The following is a 22,392-nucleotide window of genomic DNA, read 5'->3' on the forward strand; positions in this document are numbered from 1 at the left end:
GAGAAGAGAAGAGAGGAGAGGAGAGGAGGGGAGAGGAGACTGAGAGAGTCCTCAGAGCATGACGCTGGCATAGGAGAGTGAGAGAGTCCTCAGAGCATGACACTGGCACAAGAGAGTGAGAGAGTCCTCAGAGCATGACACTGGCACAGGAGAGTGAGAGAGTCCTCAGAGCATGACACTGGCACAGGAGAGTGAGAGAGTCCTCAGAGCATGACACTGGCACAGGAGAGTGAGAGAGTCCTCAGAGCATGACACTGGCACAGGAGAGTGAGAGAGTCCTCAGAGCATGACACTGGCACAGGAGAGTGAGAGAGTCCTCAGAGCATGACACTGGCACAGGAGAGTGAGAGAGTCCTCAGAGCATGACACTGGCACAGGAGAGTGAGAGAGTCCTCAGAGCATGACACTGGCACAGGAGAGTGAGAGAGTCCTCAGAGCATGACACTGGCACAGGAGAGTGAGAGAGTCCTCAGAGCATGACACTGGCACAGGAGAGTGAGAGAGTCCTCAGAGCATGACACTGGCACAGGAGAGTGAGAGAGTCCTCAGAGCATGACACTGGCACAGGAGAGTGAGAGAGTCCTCAGAGTATGACACTGGCACATGCAATGCTAGGGATCAAACTCAGGACCTCATACTTGAGAGTTCTATGCTTTACCTACAGAACCACCTCTCAAGCCACAGTTTATTTTGTCAATAACTGAGAGAGAGCCAGAGACACTAGGATACCACATAGCTCTGGCATGAGAAGTATTGGAAATTGATCCTGGGGTCCTCATGAATGGAAGTCCTTTCCTCCATCCACAAAGCTATCTCCCCAACTACCTGGCTCTTCTTTTGCTTTCAACTCTCCACTGATCAGCATCATTCCATATAGAATTGGAGTCAAAAGACTTGATTTGGAGAGTGGGAGAGACAGCACAATGGTAATGCAAATAGATTCTCATACCTGAGGCTCTGAAGTACCAGGTTCAATCCACAGCTCAACCATAAGCCAGAGTTGAGCAGTGCTCTGGTAAATAAAATAAAATAAATAAATTTAAATAAATAAAAAAGAACTTCACTTTCTGTTGAAGCTAATAGATGCCTGTAATGTAGGAATACAATTTAAGAAATATCTGTCTTAAGGGGCCAGGCAGTGGTGCACCTGGTTAAGCACTCACATTACAGTGTTAAGAACCCAGGTTCAAATGCCTGCAGAGGGAAAGCTTCATGAGTGGTAAAGCACGGCTGCAGATGTCTCTCTGTCTCTTTCCCTCTATTTCCTCTCCCCTCTCAATTTCTCTCTCTATCCAATAATAAACACATCAAAATATATTTAAAAAAGAGAAATGTTTGTTGTGTCCATGACACATTACAAGGCAAAGAGAGAAAAACAAGACCCAAAAACTACAGGGCATTCTGGGTTTTAAGCCAGAGGCAGAGTTTCCCACATCTCTCTAATGCACTTCCAAACAACAGGCTCCAATGTACTGCAGTCAGGGGGTCATCCCAGGGGGTCCATCCATCTCTTATAGTCTGACATCCCAGGAACTTCTCAATGAAATGAAATGAGGTAAAGATTCTCTGCTTTTCACTGTCCCTCCCTCCCTTCTAATGACTTTTGCCACAAATGATAATTTGTGTCTCAATCTGTAGAATGGATGTAACAGTTCTTTCCTGCCTTCCCAGGAGAATGTTCTATCTTGGCAGGCTGCTGGGCTGTGTCCTGGGCTTCTAAGCCTGAATTTGCTCTCATATAACCTACATTTCTTCTTCCCTCAGCCACTCTCACATCTATCCACTCATTTTATCCTTCTCTGTCTCAAACTGCATTTGATCTCAGAGATGTATTATATTTACCTAAATTCATTATTTTGAAACATGCTTCAGTGTGTTTATATTTTTGTGTTATTTTTAGATCTTTGATTTCTATGCTATCATATATATATGTATATATATATGCTTTACCCACTGAACCACCTCCCAAGCCACAGTTTTTTTATCTTGTCAGTAATTGAAAGAGAGAGACAGAGCACCACATAGCTCTGGCATGATAAGTACTGGAGATTGATAGTGACAGAGAGAAGCCGAAATGGAAGGGGCATATAGTGAGGGAGAAAGAGAGACCTACCTGCAACACAGCTTTTACTGTTTGTGATGCTTCTACGGCCTTTTAAAGTTTCAGTGTAAAAAAAATACACTATTTAAAGTAAAAATTGCATTGTTATTTTATAGTTTAGAGAACTCCTTCAACTACTTTATTCCATGTCATAGTAAAACTGGTAGATTTGTATGTGTGAAAGCTGATAAAAATGCAGGTAGCTCAGTGTTCTCTTTGAAGATTACTTGCATCATAACATTAAGAACCTATTTGGACTGTCACTTTGAGAATTTCAATGTATACCCTGCATGTTCCCAGGCTTTCTGCTACTATTTACATCAGCAAGATTCTCATGTTCTCTGTCTGCCTTTCTGAGTATTTTTTTTTTCAGCCAGGACCGTGGTAAATATCCACTTTATCATTGTTTTTCATGTACTTATCTCTTCAATTGACATTGTTCACCTCTCCCCTCAAACAGCCTAAACACTAGCACTTACCTCTTGTGCTAGATGCATTCTAGAACATAGTAGGCCATAATGAAATCTTAATTTCCCCCAAATCAGGCTCAGTATCCAAGAATAAACACTAATTGATGACATGAATATTAAATAGTCAAAAACTGTCAGGGATTGAATTTGTCAGTAGTTAATACAAGGAATCACATTTGAGGTACAGACTGATATAACACTAATTTTCTGGAATACTTCAAGTTCACACTTTCCAACTTGGTGAAAAGATTTAGCTTTGGCTCAGCACCACTACAAATGGTCTTTCATGGAAGATATGTGCTCTATTCAACTTTATTTCATTGTGTTTGGCCTTTCTAGCTCTTATTCTGTTACTAGTAGAGTGCATCTGCTTTACATTTGCAGCTGGTTTTATTGCTTGGCTGACCTTCTTCATGCTCAGCCTGTCTGCTCTGATTCCATAACACTCTGTTTGGCACCTACCCTCCATGGAAAGTATATTTTCTGGCTCTCCTATTAGTTCTGAAGGATTCATTTCCCCATGATTTGGAGCAGATATTCCCAAAATGTGTCAAGTAAAACCCCGTAGGTTCATGAGAATCTTAAAAAAAAAAATTTAATCAAGGAAATGTTTTACAAATTTGTTGTTGTCTTGGGTATGTAGCTCCCAAGAATATTTTCGGAACATCTTACCCATCACCAAAATGTCATACTCTGTTAAAGAGCACGGAGTTCCTTCCTACCTCTTCATCACCGCTTCCCTTCGTCTCCTTTTCCTCCCCTCTCCTCATCTCTCCTCTTCTCTTAGAAACCTCACATCTGCAGAGCATATTTATCTTTTACATTGTCAGTTTCCTTGGTTTTTCTCTTTACATCTCACCTATGAGTGAGATTATCTGCTATGTGTCCTTTTCCTTCTGAATTATTGCACTTAACCCTTGAGATCCATCCATGTGGTAGCAAAAAAGAAAGAGTCTTTTCTAAAAGTTGAATAATATTCCATCATGTGTATATATCACAATTTTCTTTATCCACTAAACTGCCATCTGATACTTGGGTTTCTTAATCTCAACTATAGTGAGTGGTACTGCTGTGAACATAGGTGCACATACATCTTTCTGGATTATGAGAAACATTTTTTATGAGAAACTTCTTTTTTTAAAAAATTTTTTATTTAAGAAAGGATTAGTGAACAAAAGCATAAGGTAGGAGGGGTACAACTCCACACAATTCCCAACACCCAATCCCCATAACCCACCCCCTCCCATGGTAGCCTTCCCATTCTCTATCCCTCTGGGAGCATGGACCCAGGGTCGTTGAGGGTTGCAGAAGGTAGAAGGTCTGGCTTCTGTAATTGCTTCCCCGCTGAACATGGGCGTTGACTGGCCTAGATATACACCAGTTTCTATGAGAGAGAGCTTATGTGCACACGTATCCATAAACTACTGCAAAATATATACCTGAAAGCAGGACTACACTAGAGTTTGCAGTGAGTACCTCCCTAACACTTCCTCTCCACTACTCCAAGCTATGAGAAACTTCTACCACTCTCTTAAATAGTTAGAAGAATTAAAATTAGAGATCTTGCCCAGAATTGAGATTTTACCAAAAATAACTTCTCTATGAGAGAAGCCTTCCTATATGTCAAGGCAAATAGGTAATAACAGAGCCCTTTGTCTTTGATATATGAGTCACCTTCTCCTCATCAAGTGAGTCCTTTTTCTTCTTCTTGAAGTCCCAGACCTCCATCTCATTCCTTTACTCAGGACCTATATACTCATTTCCCTCACTGGAATTAGAATCTACATCTAGCAGATTCTTCTTTTTAATTTTTTAGATGTTATAATGCAGATTCTTCTAATTATATTTGACTTTCTCCTACTAATTTGTTTGCTGTTAATTTGCTCCACTAACTTGAGCAGAGCTGGGAGTGGGAGGAGGAGCTTTGCTCTCCTTCACATTCACTTGGCACAGTCCTGGGACTGACACATGTAATTGCTGCTTTGCAGAGTCAGAGTTCAGCTTACCTCACCCCTCACTATTCTTGTCCCCTGGAAAATGATTCAAATAGATTGTAGATTTATAAGGAATTTTAAAAACATTTGAAATGTTATTACATAAATTTGGGGGAAAACAGGCAATCTAAGTGAAATAAACTCTGTTTTTTTTAGTTTGACAAATTTATTGGTATTTAGTAAAGACAATCATTGCAGTTATTATTCTCTCCCATCTTAACCTTAAGCTTAACAGTTCATCTGAGTTAAGAAAATAATATTCAGGAGAAGTATGTTATTTTTTAATTTTTTTTTAAAGTTTATGCATTAAAAAGTTTGAGACATTCAATCTACTTTTCCCCTCTCATACTGACTAAATAGTGATTTATGACTACAAGCTAATAGGAGATTATTATTATTATTATTACTGGAATAAACTTTCTTAAAGTTAACTCACTGAACAACTTGCACTCCGGGCATTAAATAATATTCTGAAATAAACACTTGCTAGGTGGTAGGAAAATAAAGTTGGATTTCCAGAAGTAGTTATCTTACTTTTCCACTTTGGAAAGTTAAATTTTGAATGGAGGAAGTTGTATGGATAAAATTTGCATTTTTATCACCCAGTGAATGTTCTCTGGGTTCACAGTTTTGCAGATCTTGCTTCATGGGAACTGGGAAATGAATTGCTGGAATTCAGACCTGGGAACTAGCTGGATTCCAGAAATAAAAATTGATAGCACTATAGAAGAGGAAGCAAGTGCATATATTTCAGAGAATGTGGAAACTGAATATACCTGACACTTTCTTCTTATTCCTCTCTATTTTCTCATGTTTTTCTACTTTTAAGTATTTACTGATGCCGACAAAGCAAGACAACCATTGGCCTAAGTATAAGATAGCAGAAGGGAGGTGAAAAGAAGGAGTCCTGTTCTTTAGGCTTGGATTCATGGTTGCATAATGGTGCTCTTGGCTCAGTCTACAATTAAATAAGTTGTTGACACTCTCTTGAAAGAATTACTGTCACAATTTCCTCTACATATGCAAATTAATGAAATTGACCTTTAAGAAAAAACAGTTGGTCTGGACTCTTCCAGGGGAGCTAGATGCTAGATGTATTGCAAATTCCCTTTTTAATGTGCAGCCAGGGTATGAACTCAGATCCCCAAGCATGTGCAATACTGCTGATCAGTCTCCTGGGCCCATTAAAAAATATATTATTTAGAGAAAGAGACACAAAGGAGACATGGCCACAATGTTTCCCTGCCATCCATGATAATCATGTGGTGCTGGAGTTGTAGCATAGGGTCTTGCATCTGGCAAAGCATATGCATTATTTGATAAACTATCACCAGACCCTGTATTACAGATTTATGAACTAAGGGACTATAACTGTATGATTTCTGAACATAATCAACTTTCCTCTAAGGGAAAGTGACACAAAGCAGGAAGGACTTTCTATAAGGGAAGGTAACACAAAGCAGGAAGGACTACCTGGTAGAAGGAAGGAAACAGAGACACAATAAATGATCTTTATTTTTACTAAGTTTCCTTGGGTGGATCAGGCAGCATGACAGGTTCTGTTACTTATTTTGTAGAATGAGATTTGTGTCTATAGAGAACAAAAAGTTTTTCAGAAATAATGGAGCTAGGATTTAAAGCAAAGCCATTTCAAAATTCACTAGAACAATTGGTGTGTGTACTATTTACTAAACGCTTAAAATATGACAATAAATATAGTACATGTAATAAATATAGTTCCTCCACAGAAGAGGGATGATTTTATTTTCCTTTCTTAAGCTGGAAACTGAGCATTACTGCCATGCCAAATTTCCCTCAAGTTCACTTCTATGCATGATAACATATCTTGAAATCATTAGTAGCTACATTTCTCTGCTTAAGTATTTTATTTTTACCTCTCTTTGCTCCCTGGCTAATGACTCTAGGAACTACCTTAATCCCTAACTGGTTGGAGTTTGTAGATAAACAGTCCACCTTTTTCACACTCTAGATGGGATATCCCTGCTCTTAGGGTCACCCCCACAGAATTAAGCAACATTTGCTCCTGGTTATAGGTTGTTGTTTGACTTGATAATTCATCTGTGTGGACTTATTTCCTTTCCCTGACTCTTTTTAGTTCTCACAAAATTGACTTGCACTTGAATTCTTGCCTGGAGTTTACTTCTGGGGAAACCTAAAGCAAAAGTTGTAACTATATAGGAGGTGTTTACTCAGAGAAAGTCATAATCTAATGTCTAAGGTAGCTCAGACATTAGGTTTCCAAAGACTATGGTCTTTCTACTCTGCTATTGGATTCAAGAACAAGAATCCTTATAGTACCCTAGACCTAATATTTTTCTTGGATGCTATAAAGAGGGGATGTATTTCAGATAGAATGCCTTTCAATTTCCATTTATCTTCTACCCTCTCACCCAGTAGGTCTGCCTTTCTTTTTTTCCCCACTGAATGAATCTAGTTCTCTTTGCTCTCTAGTTAATTATTGACAAAACATGTACTCCAGAAGCATAGAAAAAAATTATATCTTATTATTTCAGGGATTTCCTAGGCATATAGTTTCTTAGTTTCTTTTCTTTCTTTTTTCTTTTTCATCCTTCCTTTCTTCTCTTTCTTTCTCTCTCTTTCTTTCTTTTCTTTTTTTTTTTTTTTTGATTGGACAGAGAGAAATTGAAAGGGGAGGGGAAGAGTAAGATTGGCACCTGCAGACCTGTTTCACCACCTGTGAAGTGACCCCCCTATGGGTGGGGAAACGGGGGGCTCAAACCTGGATCCTTGTGCTGGTCCTTATGCTTTGTACTATATGCACTTAACCCGGTGCACCACCTTCTGGCACTGGAATAGTTTCTTTTCTTTCTCAAGTCATACTATAAGCATAGCACAGGGAGAAAAGTGAGCAATGTACTATTGTCTGGTCCGAGTATTTGACATTGCACATGACAAGTGCTTGTCACCTAAGTAAGCCATGAGCTATAAAATAATCTACAATCCATCCCAACTCCAAAATAACAGAATAACTTTTCAAGACTAATGTGCAGTCTCCTGGCATAACTTGTACTACTGCCAAATTCAATACAAGAAGCTCCTTTTCTTTTGGAGCTATTTCTTCACAATATGAATATTCTTTGATTCACTATGTGGTCCTTCCACAATTTTCTTGTGTTTTTGCTTGAGTTCACTGGAGACTGACAAACAGTAGTGACAGCCATTAGTCTGCCTTAAACGTCAACTTAGCCTTGAATAGCTAGAATCCTGAATAGATTTTATTGTAATAGACTTCATGTTGTCAGTTACATGAATTTAGCAATTAAATATAAATAAAATATGCTTCCAGTCCACCTTAATTCATATTTAAATGTAGTAATGCAAGCATAATTATTTATTTCAGCTAAAGCACTTTGTAGCAGTGAAAACACTAAGTAATATAGCAATAAACGTGTATACTATTAAAATAGAAAGCAATTGCTTGCTTTTCTTGTGTGAATGGGAATTAATAAGCTTTTAAAAACCCATGCTTGTGTATGGTGGGCACAGTGAGAGATATTTCATCCTATGAGGGAGGTCTTGGCAAGTCAGTGTTCATTTTAACCTCATGACATTGATTGCTGAGCCTGCACTAACACCCAAGGATACTGAAGGATAAAGAAAAGATTCAGAAATAGTGCAGAAAAAAAATTGTCTTCATCGTTTTTTTTATTATTTATTTATTTTACTTTCTCCACCTCCCCCCAACCTACACTAAGTTCAGCTCAGCTCTACTTTATGGTAGTAATAGAGATTTAATTTGGGACCTTTGGTGCCTTGGGAATACAAATCAAATCTTTTTGTATAACCCTTATGCAATATTCCCAGTCCCTCCTTCCCCTTCTTTCAAGAAAAAAAAATGTTCTTATTCAAAATTTCTTGACTATGTTTATGCTGCCATTTCATAGAGACTGAAAAACACATTTCCAGACACTATTATTGGGAATATAATATGGCACAGTTACTTTGGAAAGGCAGGTAATGACTTTAAAAAGTATTATACAGGGAGTCGGGCTATAGCGCAGCGGGTTAAGCGCAGGTGGCGCAAAGCACAAGGACCGACATAAGGATTCCGGTTTGAACCCCGGCTCCCCACCTGCAGGGGAGTTGCTTCACAGGCGGTGAAGCAGGTCTGCAGGTGTCTATCTTTCTCTCCTCCTCCTCTCTGTCTTCCCCTCCTCTCTCCATTTCTCTCTGTCCTATCCAACAATAACAACAATAAAACAAGGGCAACAAAAGGGAATAAATAAAAAAAAATATTAAAAAAATAGAGTAGAAAAAAAGGGAAAAAAAGTATTATACATAGAATTACCATGTCATCCAAAAATTATACTCAGGATAAATGAAAACACATGTCAATACAAAATCACCCTCAAATGTTCATAGCCTGTCTTAGTGTTCAGAGCAGTTACAAAGTAGGAAAAAACTAAATACCTTATCAAATGAATAAGCAAAATGTGATAGAGCCTTATAGTGGAATGCTATTTGGCAATGAAAATGAACTGACTACTGATACATATTACAGTATAAATGAACATCTAAAATGTTAAACCAGACACATACACAAAAAGCACATGTTATGTAATTTCATGTGTACAAGAAGTTAGGAGAGGCAAAGCTATAGGAAAGAAAGTAGGCTAATGGTTTTCTAAGGCTAGAGGTTGGAATTTGGAGTGACTAGAAATAGATTCAAAGATTTCTTTTTTTGGGGGGGAGAGTGTTATAAATGTTCTGGAAATTGATGTTGCACAACTGTAACTATATTAAAAATAATTGTTGTTAAATGAAAACCTTATTCTAATTATAAAACATCAGAAGAAAAGAAACTAATATGAATAATAATAGATTATTACTCACCATGCCCTGCAACACCTTCAGTGTTGATTTAATGAACTGATATTTAAAATAGAAGCCTATGACCAGAGGAAAACTCTAAAAGAAATTGTAGATTATAATTATTTCAGGACATTCTACAAGCTATTTCTAAGGCAAACAGGGAAGGGCATACTTTTAGTATGCCACATTTAGAGAGCCCAGTCAGTGGATTCTAGTAGTTTCTGTGAAGGAAGAATGTCTTCCTCATTGTCAGATGTCAGGATCTTAAACCCATATGTTTAATTCTGGCCCCGTTTTGTGTACCATTTGTATTTCAAGTAACTAAGATGCAGTGTCACGGGAAAGCAAAATAATTTAAAATGCAAAGTCCTTGCTAAAGAACTGAGGATAAGAATTTCACTCCTTGGTGGAACTTGTGTTCACAAAGGCATTTAACGTTGTAACAGAAGAAAACAGTGAACTGCACAAAAGTAGGAATGTGGGCAGATTCCAGGCTTCAGAACATTTCTGTTCATTGAGACTATGGTGATTCAGGGGAGTTTCACTAGTTTTGGAATTATAAAGGTGAATAAGCTGCTTAGAATATAAAGAAGACAAAGAAAGCATTCTAGAATGACTGGAGTGTGTGTGGGGGAGCTCCTTACAAGGGCATCTTACATTTTGTTAAGTCATTTGACAGATAGGTCACCTAAAAGCAAGGATTCCTTGCCATTAATGATGCCTAGTAGCTGCACTGTCCTATCCAACAACAGCGATAAACAACAAGGGCAACAAAAGGGAAAAACATAGCCTCCAGGAGTAGTGGATTCTTAGTGCAGGCAGGCAGGCACTTCTTCTTCTTCTAGCGTTTGCCCTTCTTCCATAGCCAGTCAACAGCATCAGGTTGAGCCTGATGTAAAGTTTCGAGACCTCCTTTGAATCTGGAGAGGTGGCAGTCGTTGACTATGTGGGTCATAGTCTGTCTGTAGCCGCAGGGGCAGTTCGGGTCGTCTCTGGCTCTCTAGCGATGGAACATAGCGGCGCACTGGTCATGGTCTGTTCAATAGTGATTGAGGAGGGCCCAATCATAACGTGCTAGGTCAAGGCACTAAGCACCAGCAATAACCCTGGAGGCCAAAAAACTAAAAATAATCCAAAGGGAACACTATGAGTCATAAAGGAATAAGCTAAGGGGTCAGGTGATGGCACACCTGGTTAAATGCTCATATTACCTGCAGGGGGAGAGCTTTGCAAGAGGTGAAGGAAGTTTGCATGTGTCTCTCTGTCTTTCTCCCTCTCTGAGAAAAGAAAGTTAAAAAAAAAAAAAAGAATAATCTAGCTGGCACATGCAGCAATACAGATATTTTGCAAAAACATTCTGTTGAGTTAAGAGAAGGAAGAATTCTGTAGAACACATATTGAAATGTTCCATTCATATGAATTTTTACAGCAGGGAAAACTAATTGTTGGTGACAGAAATTAAAACAATGGCTGCCTATGTGATGTGATGGCTGGTTAGGAGGACTGAATGAGGTGCACACAGATTATTTATCTGGAGGATGGATTTATCTTCATAGTAGTGTCAATAACCTGAATACAAACATTTGTCAAACTTCATTGTGCCCTTAAGATCTGTGGCATTTTACTTCACACAAACTATAATGTAAAATGTGATGGAACAAAACATTGTTTAGAAACAGAACTTAAAAATAGATTCACTATAGACATAAAAATTTAGTCTATGATGAAAGAGAAATTTTAAATCAGTAGGGTTGAGGTGGCCGGGTGGTGGCACACCTGGTTAAGCACACATGTTATAATGCGCAAGGATCTGGGTTCAAGCCCGCAGTCCCCATTTCAAGAGGAAAATTTTGCAAGTGGTGAAGCAGTCTGCAGGGCTCTCTCTCTCTCTCTATCTCCCCCTTCCCTCTCGATTTATGGCTGTCTCTATCCAATAAATAAAGATACAAAATTAAACCAGTAGGGTTGAGAGGAAAGGGAGCATTATCTAATAGTAATATTGGGACTAGGAAAAGTAAAAACTGTATCTGTTTTATTCCCAACACCAAAATAAGGCTTAATTAAATAGTTATGTGTAAAAGATGAAACATATAGGAGTCAGGCAGTGGGTTAAGAGCATGTGGCATGCAAGGACCAGTGTAAGGAAAGGATCCTGGTTCAAGCCCTCAGCTCTCCACCTGCAGGGGCATCGTTTCATAAGCGGTGAAGCAGGTCTGCAGGTGTCTATCTTTCTCTCCCCCTTTTTGTCTTCTAACCCTTCTCTCTCTATTTCTCTCTGTCCTATCCAACAACTACGACATCAACAATAATAACTACATAAATAACTACAACAATAAAACAAGGGCAACAAAAGGGAATAAGTATTTTTTTTTAATGAAATATAGGGTGTCAGGTGGTAGCACAGCGGGTTAAGCGCATGTGGTGCAAAGCAAAGCAAGGACTGGCATAAGGATGCCCATTCGAGGCCCCAGCTCCCCTACCTGCGGGGGGGGGGGTAGCTTCACAGGAGGTGAAGCAGGTCTGCAGGTGTCTTTCTCTCCTCCTCTCTGTCTTCCCCTCCACTCTCCATTTCTCTGTCCTATCCAACAACGACGACATCAACAATAATAACTACAACAACAATAAAAAAAACAAGGGCAACAAGAGGGAAAATAAATAATACAAAATTAAAAAAAATAAAATGAAACATATACTTCATATGCTTATATATTGTTTTACTTCTTTTATCTATTATGTTTTTTAAATTTTTATGGTAAAAACATGCTAAGAATTTGCCATTTAAATCGTTTTGGTGTGTGCATTTCTGTGGTGCTAATTGTATTCACCTTGTCCTGCAATCATTACCAAAATCCATGTTCATAACATTTGCATCTTGTCAAACTGAAACTCTGTACCCATTAAACAGCTCCTCTCCCAACTTGTGGCAACCTCTTGCTCTAATTCTACTTTCATTCTCTATAAATTTGATTACTCTAGGTACCTTAACTATGTGAAATCACGCAGGATTTCTCTTTCTGTGACTGACTTATTTCATATAGCATAATATCCTTAAGGTTCATTTGCATAGCATGTGCCTAAATTTTCTTCCTTTTGAGAAGAGGAATACCATTTCACTGTACATTGTTTATTCATTCATGTGTTGACAGGCTTGTGGACTAGTTCTTCTGTTAGCTAATATGAATGATACTGCTACAAACATGTACACATATTGTTCAAAGATCTACAGTATGTCTTAGTCTGCACAGACTGCCATAAAAATACTGTGTGATTTGAACAACAGGTTTTAGTTGTCCTGAAGTTTACAGAGGCTAGAAGGATATTGTCAAATTTCTGATTGATTAACTTTCTAGTGAGAACTTTTTTTATGTATAATGTACTGGAATGTTATTAGTTAGGGTATGGGGAAATCACTTTGTTGTCTCTTCTCATGTAAATACTAATCTTGTTGAAATAGTTCTCTAGTCTTCTGACCTCATTTAACCTTAATTATTTCCTTACTTCAAATACAGTCTTAAGATCGTGGAGATGGTATGGTGAGTAGAATGCTGAGCTTGGAAGCATGAAATCCCAGATTTGGTCTCTGGAATCCCATGTGCCAGAGTGATGCTCTGGTGTTCTCTCTTTCTCTCAATCCTTATATTTTGTTAATAGATAAAAAAATATCTTTAAAAAGGTTAAAAAATATAGTCATAAATATGAACTTTGGAGAGGGGCTACACTTTTGGTCCATTTCTCCTTTTTTTTATCTTTCTTTTAAAAAGCTATATATTTAGAAATGTAGGGGGCCAGGTGGTGGCACACCTGGCTAAGTGCTCACATTACAGTGCACAAGGGCCCAGATTCAAGCCCCTGGCCCTTACCTGCAGGGGGAAAGCTTCATTAGTGGTAAGTAGTGCTGCAGGTGTCTCTCGTCTCCCTCTCTTGTCTCCTCCTTCCTTCTCATTTCCTCTCTCTCTATCCAATAAATAAATAAAATGTTAAAAAAAGAAATGTAATTACTAGTCCATATGGTAGTTCTATGTTTAATTGTTTAAGGGATTTATTTTGTCTACCAGAGTATTGCTCTGGTTTGTGGTGGTGCTAGGGATTGTACCTGGGGCCTCCTCATGAAAGTCATTTATATAACCATTATGCTCTCTTTCTGCCTCTTGAACTATTCAGTTGTTTCCATAATAACTGCACCACTTTTCACTTCCACCAGTAAGGGTTTCAATTTATTTACACCCTTGCCAAGATTTATTTTCTCTGTAAATAATAGCTCTCCAGAAGTTGTGAAGTAGTAGCCACCATGGCTTTGATTGCTTTTCCCTAATGTTGAATATCTTTTCATGTACTTATTGACCATTTTTATACCATCTTTGGAGAATGTCTATTCTAATTCTTTACACATTAATTTTTTTCTGATGTTGTGTTATTCACAAATTCTGGACATTAATCCTTTATCAGATATATGGTGTGCAAGTACTTTTCCTCTTTTAAAAATTCATTAGTGACTTAATATTTATTTACAAATTTACATGTCAACAGGGCATAAATCCACTTCCACCACCAGGGTTCTGAATCTTCAGTTGCCCCACTGCAAGTCACCACATGGGCCAGCCATCATCTCTACAACTATCTGGCTAACTTTATACATAATTTCCCCTGTTTTCTTCCTGATCCAATCCTCTCTTCTCCTCCAAGCCACTCATGACAATACTACTACCTCCATATGCCCCTCTTCTTTTCCTTCTCTCTCTCTGGGTGCTGATGAAGCTGGAGTTCAGAGCCCTCTTATTTTCTTCCTCCTATCACTTCTTCCCCACTGGGAATATGGATCAAAGTTGTTTTTGAGGTGCAGAAGGTAGGAGTTCTGGCTTCTGTAATTGCTTCTCTTCTGAATGTGGGAAGTGGCAGGTTGATCCATACCCCCAACCTATTTCTATCCTTCCCCAGTGGGCCAGAGCTCTGGAGATGAGAGGTTCTAAGACACACTGGTGAGATCATCTGCCCAGAGAAGGATGGATCATGGTAGTATCTGTAACTTGGTGTCAGATTTGGAGAGTTGTGAGGTTGACTTCTCAGGCTTGGTGTCTCTGGTTACAGTACACAGTAAGAATTCAGTAACAGCATGATGCAGGGTAACAGCACTAGTAGCGATTTAGTTGAAGTCAACAGAGGTGATATGGTGGTAAGGAATCATAGAGAAGAAATATCAAGAAGTATGGGCATAATCCTAGAGGTACTAGGTACCAGGACTAGGAGAAATGAGGGTATTAAAAAGAATGCAAGGGGTATCTTGGAGTCTTAGAAAGACATTAGAATATCAATAATTAATTATTATTATAACCAGGTTAGTTGGAGGGTCTGTTTTCTATGACAATCCAATCGTTAATATCTATAGTATTATATTTGATTTCACTACATTTTGTATCCTTTTAGTGGTATCTAAACCTCTTTGTATTTTAAATACTTACTGTTGGTCATTACACCAGGTCCTCTGCATTGCTTGATGCTGTGGTCTATTTACATAATCAGTGTTTTGCCTGAGACCCGCCCTGCCTGCAGGGTATTAGTTTAATCCCATTGGTTAGAACCTTCGCAACAGCTGCTATGGAAGCTTTCTCTATGTCCCTGCTCTTTTTTTGCTCCGCCCCCTCTCCTAGCCATTTCCTTTCCCCATTTGCCACTTCCGGTTAAAGAGATATATAAAAGGCATTGTATCTGATCAATAAAGGAGAGTTGCATTGCATTCCCGCTCAGCCACGAGAGTTCCTGGTTCTTCTCCTGCACCTCTGAGTAAGCAGCAGCCTAGTTTCTCTCCAACCCAGAGAGCAGGTGCCTAGGAAGAAACACCCTCAGGCTAGCCCGGCAACTTACAGGGCCAAATGGTCTTGATTTGCCTGGCTTAAGGTCGTAGTTGACTTAGATGTTAAAGAGTCATATTTGCAGATACATTTTTAGAGCTCCTTGAACAATTTTATACTATTATCAGAGTTTGATCATTTTTCAGATCTAATATATTAATTGTTTAGACTAAAGCAAATATTTGAGCTTAGGGCTATGGTCTAGGCAGCTAGGGAGCTTCAGATATTAAATCTATTCTCTCCTGACATGTTATATTAATAGTGATTTATGAGAATACAAATCAATAAGATTAATATGTCACACTTTTTCCACCACTGAGTCTATTCCCTCCCTTCTCCCCCCTAGGTAACCATTAGAGTTTTGCAATCTAACTATGGGTTGTACTGTGTGTTGTTGTTTACTTTAAGTATGTGTATTCAGTTTTCTAAATTCTACATATGAGTGAAACCATCCTGTGTCTTTCCTTTTTCTCTTTGTTTACTTCACTAAGCAAATGTTCTTGAGTTTCATCCATTTTATCCTAAAGGATGTAAAATCATCTTTTTTTTATTGCTGAGTAGTACACCATTGAGTATGTGTTCCATAATTTTTTTTCCCAGTCATCTGTTGAAGGGCATTTTGGTTTCTTCCAAATTTTGGCTATTGTGGATGATGCAGCTATGAACATGGGAGTACATATATCCCTTTGAATTAATGTTATTATCTCTTTGGGATAATTGCCTAGGAGTAGAATTGCTGGGTCATAAAGTATTTCTATCTGTATTTCCTTAAGAATGCTCCATACTGTTCTCCATAGTGGTTTACCAATTTGCAGTCGCATCAGCATTATAATAAAAGTTCCTTTCTTTCCACATTCTTTCCAATATCTGTCCTCTCCTGTTTTGTTGATGAAGGCCATTCTCACAGGTGTGAGGTGGTATCTCAGTGTAGTTTTAATTTGGATTTCTCTGGTGATGAGTGAATTGGAGCATTTCCACATATGTCTGTAGGCCATATGTCTCTTTTTAAAGAACTGTCTACTTATATCTTCTGCACACTTTTTTATTGGGTTGTTCTTTATTTTCTTGTTGAGCTATATGAATTCTTTACAGATGTTTGATATCAGCCACTTGTCTGAAATATAGTGTGTGAATATGTTCTCCCAGTTGCCAGGCTTCCTGTTTATCCTTGTGGAGTTTTCTTTTCATATATAGAAGCTTTTTAACTTGATGTAGTCCCATTTGTTCAATTCTGGTTTTGTTTCCCTTGCCCATAGAGTGAAGTCTCCAAATGTGTCTTTAGTGTTAATGTTGTGAAATGTTTCACCAATATGTTCTTCTATGTATTTTATATCTTCAGGTCTAATATCCAGATCTTTGATTCATTTTGAGTTAATTTTGGTGTATGGTGTTAATTTGTGGTCTAGTTTCATTTTTCTACATGTGGTTGTCCAAATCTGCTAACACCATTTATTAAAGAGATCTTCTTTCCCCCATTGGGCAGATTTGACCCCTTTGTAACATGAGATGCCTGTATATGTGTGAATTGAGTTCTGGACTCTATCCTGTTCCAATGGTCTATTTGATAATTTTTGTTCCAATACCACACTGTTTTAACTGCTACTGCTTTGTAGTATAACCTAAAATCAGGTATTGTAATGTCTCCATTTTTCTTCTTTTTCCTTAGAAGTGCTTTTGCTATTCATTGTTTTTTAAAGTTCCACATGAATTATAAAGTTCCACACTGTACGTTGCCTTTTCACACTTTTGATAGTCAGTCTCCTTTGACATAAGAAGTTTTAAATATGAATAAAACACATTTTTCTTCTTTTGTTGCCTATTTAGCCAATAAATTATTAGTAAATTTATTATGAGGTTTTTCTTTGTATTTTCTTTAACAGTTTTTTCAATTCTACCTCTACATTTAGGCTTTGATTCATTTTGAGTTAACTTTTGTATTGGTGTATAATAAGGGTACATCTTCATTCTTTTGCCTATGAATGTCCAGTTTTTCCAGTATTTTATGTTGAAATAGACTTATTTATTTTTTGATAATTTTTTATTTTATTTTTTATTTTAATTTTATTTATTTTCCCTTTTGTTGCCCTTGTTGTTTAACATTGTTGTGGTTATTGATGTCGTTGTTGTTGGATAGCACAGAGAGAAATGGAAAGAGGAGGGGAAGACAGAGAGAGGGAGAGAAAGACAGACACCTACAGACCTGCTTCACTGCTTGTGAAGCGACTCCCCTGCAGGTGGGGAGCCGGGGGCTCGAGCCGGGATCTTTACTGCAGTCATTGCACTTTGCATGTGAGCTTAACCTGCTGTGCGACTGCCCAACTCCCTGAAATATACTTTTCTATATTAAATGGCCTTGGCACTCTTTCTCATCTTTGTTAATCTTATAGATTTAAAAAAAAAAAGGGCCAGTTAGACTTGGATTTTTTTATATAGACGTCTCATTTCATTTCAGAAGCACATTTCAACCCACTTTCCCCCCAGCACCATTTGCTGAAAAGACCCCCCTTTCTCCATTTGATGTTTTGGGCTTTCTTGTCAATAGAAAATATTGACGAAATAGTCCATGATGTTTGTTTTTTAAATGTCTTTGAAGAATCAAGTCCAATAGCAAGGGGGAAAAAAATTAGCCAGTGGAACAACATCAACTGAAATACTTCTGCATAGAAAAAAAGAGCTATCACCAAAACAGAAAGACACCTTACTGACTGGAAAGATCTTTACATTACCATCAGACAAAGGGCCATTAGCTAAAATATATAAAAAGCTCACAAAACAATCCAACAAGCAAAATTTTAAAATGGAGAGAGGACACAGACAAAATATCAAAGAAGAGATCCATAAGGCCAACAGACATATAAAAATGCTTAAAGTTACTATTATCAGAGAATAATGAAAAAAATGAGATATCACTTCACATTTCTGAAAATGCTGTACAGCATAAAGAGCAGAAACAAGTGTTGGTGAGGATGTCGAGGAAAAGTAACCTCTCTGCACTGCTGGTGGGAATGTACATTAGTCCAGCCCCTGTGGAAAACAGTCTGGAGTTTCCCATATTTTTCAGAATACTGAAAATAGACCTGCTGTATGATCTAGCAATTCCTTTGCTAGGGACCTGTCCTAATGGAAAAAAACAAAAACATGAGATGCCAGCCAGGCTTCCCTGGACTGAAGACCCACCAATGTGTCCTGGAGCTCCACTTCCCCAGAGACCCACCCTACTAGAGAGGCAGACTGGGAGTATGGACTGACCAGTCAACGTCCATCTTCAGCCGGGAAGCAATTACAGAAGCCAGACCTTCCACTTTCCGCAACCCACAACAACCCTGGGTCCATGCTCCCAGAGGGATAGAGAATAGGAAAGCTATCAGGGGAGGGGATGGGATATGGAGATTGGGTGGTGGGAATTGTGTGGAGTTGTACCCCTCTTACCCTTTGGTTTTGTTAATTTATCCTTTCTTAAATAAAAAATAAATTAAAACAACAACAACTACTACTACTACTTATCCAAGGAAATCTTTATACACCTGTATTCGTTGCAGCATTATTTGTAGTAGCCCAAGCATGGAGACAACCCAGATGTTCTGTATATATTTAGACTGCCTAATCTAATAACATGCCAGTAAAATCCCAGGTTTATCTACTTTTCAATGGTTTTGACAAAATTTAGAAGGATATATACTCAAAAACATTATCTGAGTAGTGGGTTTTTAAATAATTTGTGTTTTCTTCTTTTTAATATCTTTCTGCAGCAAACATGTAATCTTGTTGTGATGTATTTTGTTACTTGAAATTGTGATGACTATTGTCATGTTAAAATATGCTACACATAATATTTGCCATTGTAAGTATAGTTAAATATACAACTCAGCATCAGTAAATACATTTATATTATTGTATCTATCACTATCTGTCTCCAGTACTTTTTCATCTTTACAAATTAAAACACTGTACCCTTAAGCAAAAATTCTCAATACCCACTGTCCTAGTGAAGACTTTAAAAATGAAAATTTACATTTGACAGATAACATATTGGTTTCAGGTGTTCGACATAAAGACTCACTGTATGTACATATTACAAAATGATTGCCATAATAAGTCTAGTTAATATCTATTACCTCACATATTGAGATTTTTCTCATGATATTTTTAAGTCAAGAAAATTTGATATGCACACTTTTCACGTTTACCTATTTTTATCTTCTCAACAGCATATAGCTTTTAACTATTTATTTTATTTCAATTTTTGTGATAAAATTCATATACCATATAAATCATACATTTTAAAACACCCTGTCTTTTTTTTTTAATTGGGAACATTTAACTATGAATGGAGTGCAATGTTGGAGGTGAATGCCCTTGAATTTCTTTGAGGGAAATTGTAGAGAATAAGTACAGTGAACGTTACCTGCCAGAAGCCCCTGTTCTGTTTCGACAGAGTTCTGGGTACCCTCAAAAATTATTCAAACTGACTTTAGTTTCAAATCAATTTCCCTCTGAAAGCTGTGGTAAGCTCAACAGCAGGAATCTAATAATAGGTCCAAAAACAGGAGAAGATGGGGGGACATAAAGGGGCTTGAACTTCTGTGGTTCATTTGGTAGTTTAAAATTGGCTTTTCTTTTGTTCTCTTATTCCTGCTACCTCTGTGGAGTCTGTGAAAAATAGGGATGTTTCCTCTTACACATCTGATTATAGTAACAGGCCAAAGTCTCTTTGCACAGTCAGTAAGGAAAAGAAGCATCAGTGATCAGCAAGCTAAGTAAAATAGTAACATAATCTCTGATTTATAGTCTGAATCCCATTAAGTATAATTGTGTAGGATTGCACAGGGAGAATGCTTCAGGAGCTTTTAAAAGCAGGATTTTTTCAAAGACTGCATTCTTCGTTAGACCTTCCCCATTAAGGCATGCTTGAATGATACTACACAGCGGAATAGTTGAGATTTTTTTCCACTCTTGTCATAGTCTGGAAACAAAAGATTCTTCAGCTTGCCAAAGATCCTGGGAGCCTAGGTTGAGTGGCTGTGACAGCACGTCAGCAGGGAGCTTTTTATTTAGTCTTCCATTGCCAGCAGGCCTCATTCACTAAACTGGATCAAGTTGAAGAAAAATCAATGGAGGAAAATTCTACAAAACCAGACATGGTGCCATGGCTTCACTGTGGGGTGTGTGTGTGTGTGTGTGTGTGTGTGTGTGTTGTTGTTGTTGTTGTTGTTGTTTGTTTGTCTTTGTTTTTGTTTTCCACTGATGCTGAGTCATGAAGCAGCCTAGGTTAAAACACAGAAATGAAAATGCTCCTAACTGCATCGTATGCACTCAGTGCTTTGGCAAAAGCAATGTCATGACAGTACCCCATCTTATAAACATCTCTGAAAAGCAACTGAAAGCTCTGGTAGGTGATACTGAAGATACCTCCTTGTGTCCTTACAGTGTTGCACATTGTCAACGTCTCAGAGCCTCAATTTCCATGTCTGTAAAGGACAGATAATTCACTTGTTTTTCCTAATTCCAAAGGTTCTTGAGAGGATCAGATTGGTTTAACTCTCATTTGTTACAATATTCAGGTATGATTCTTATGCACTGTTAGAACATTTATTTATTTATTTATTTATAAGAAGTCCTATTATTTCATGAGCGAGAGAGACTACAGCACCACTCCGGCTTTTGCAGTCCTAGGTATCAAATCTGGGGCTACCTGAACAGCCCCTGCAGTGGCTCATCAGAACTTTTTATATTCAAATGTGTAAACTGCATGCTATACTTGTTTCTGGATTATGTTTGTAAAGACTTTAGCCGTTACCAAGATCAACAGTTTGTCTTTTTTAGTTGTTTAGTCTCGAACTCTCAGGGCCTTACATATGTGAAGCAGACACTACTACAGAATTATACTTTCAACCCTAAAAATACAATAGTTTAATATTATTTATCCAAAGAAAAGAATGGTTGTATATGTTTATAAGTGATTTTCACTTAGATATAAGATATAAAATGCTCTATTTGCCTTCAGTTTTATAAAGATAGTATGTTTGTAAATGCACATACTTGCAGATATCCTTCCCTTGATGAAAAATCTGGTATAATACAGTGACTAAGAGCAGAACCCCAGAGCCAGAATTTTTGGGTTAAAAGCTTGCTAACAGTATGCCTTGGACAACTTTATTATTTAACCTGTATGCTTTGATTTGTAAAGCTGGAGTACTGTGAAAAGTGATCATTTATAAGATCACTGTGAAGTGTTAATAAGTCAATAGAGATAATGCTCTCAGAGCAGTGGTTAACACAATGTCTTAGTATGATCTAGTTAATTGAAGGAGGATTTAGTAGAAGGGAGGAAAAGGAGAAAGTAAAATACCCCCCCCTCACGTCAACAAAACAAAACAATAGTCACCAAGAGAGGGAGAAATAGTGAAACAGTCACAAACATCCAGACAGACACACAGATTTAGACATTTTCACCCTGTTTTATGGCCTTGTACCTCTGACTACTGAAGATTCTAAAAGTTACATTACATTGACTTTACATTAGCTTGTGTGGGTTTCTATAAAACAGTACTTTCCATAGTCAACCCAGATCTGTGACCTTAGGAGAACCAAGTTTCCAATGGAGGGAATGGTGGTGGGAATGATATGGAATTGTACTCCTGGTATCTTGTAAATCAATATTTGATAATTAATAATAAATAAATAAATACAATAGAAAAAAAATGACTACCATAAAGACTAAATGGTTCAAACATCAGAAAGTCCTGACAGTTCTGGAGGCTAAAAGTACGAGCACCAACTTCTGGCAGTTTTGGTTTATTTTAAGACGTCACACTTTGGTCTTTCCCTAGACTGGCACAACCCTGGTGTCTGTGTGATTTATTTAAGCAAATCTCTTTATGAGACACCAGTTGTATAATAAAATTTAAGGCAGAGAGAGACATGCATAGAAACGAAGAAAGCCCATAGCAACCAACTTGCATGGTGCTCCAGTACACTGCCTGGGGCTCAAACCTGGGTCCTGCAGATGGTGAAGTGTTTCCTCTACAGGGTGAGTCATCTCCTGACCCCCAAGTGCAAAACATAGAGAAAGACAAAAACATTAGTGCCCTAAGTGGGAAGTGTCACTTTTGAAAAAAAAAATTAAA

At 37.9% G+C, this 22,392-nt stretch overlaps 1 protein-coding gene across 2 annotated transcripts in view; it reads left to right on the plus strand.

Moving 5' to 3' along the window:
- Positions 1 to 22,392, plus strand: part of SHROOM3 (shroom family member 3) — a 384,232-nt gene that overhangs the window by 9,262 nt on the left and 352,578 nt on the right. The gene's annotated exons all lie outside the window — the stretch shown is intronic.

This window comes from Erinaceus europaeus, chromosome 3, assembly GCF_950295315.1.
Source record: "Erinaceus europaeus chromosome 3, mEriEur2.1, whole genome shotgun sequence".
Classification (NCBI taxonomy): Eukaryota; Metazoa; Chordata; class Mammalia; order Eulipotyphla; family Erinaceidae; genus Erinaceus; species Erinaceus europaeus.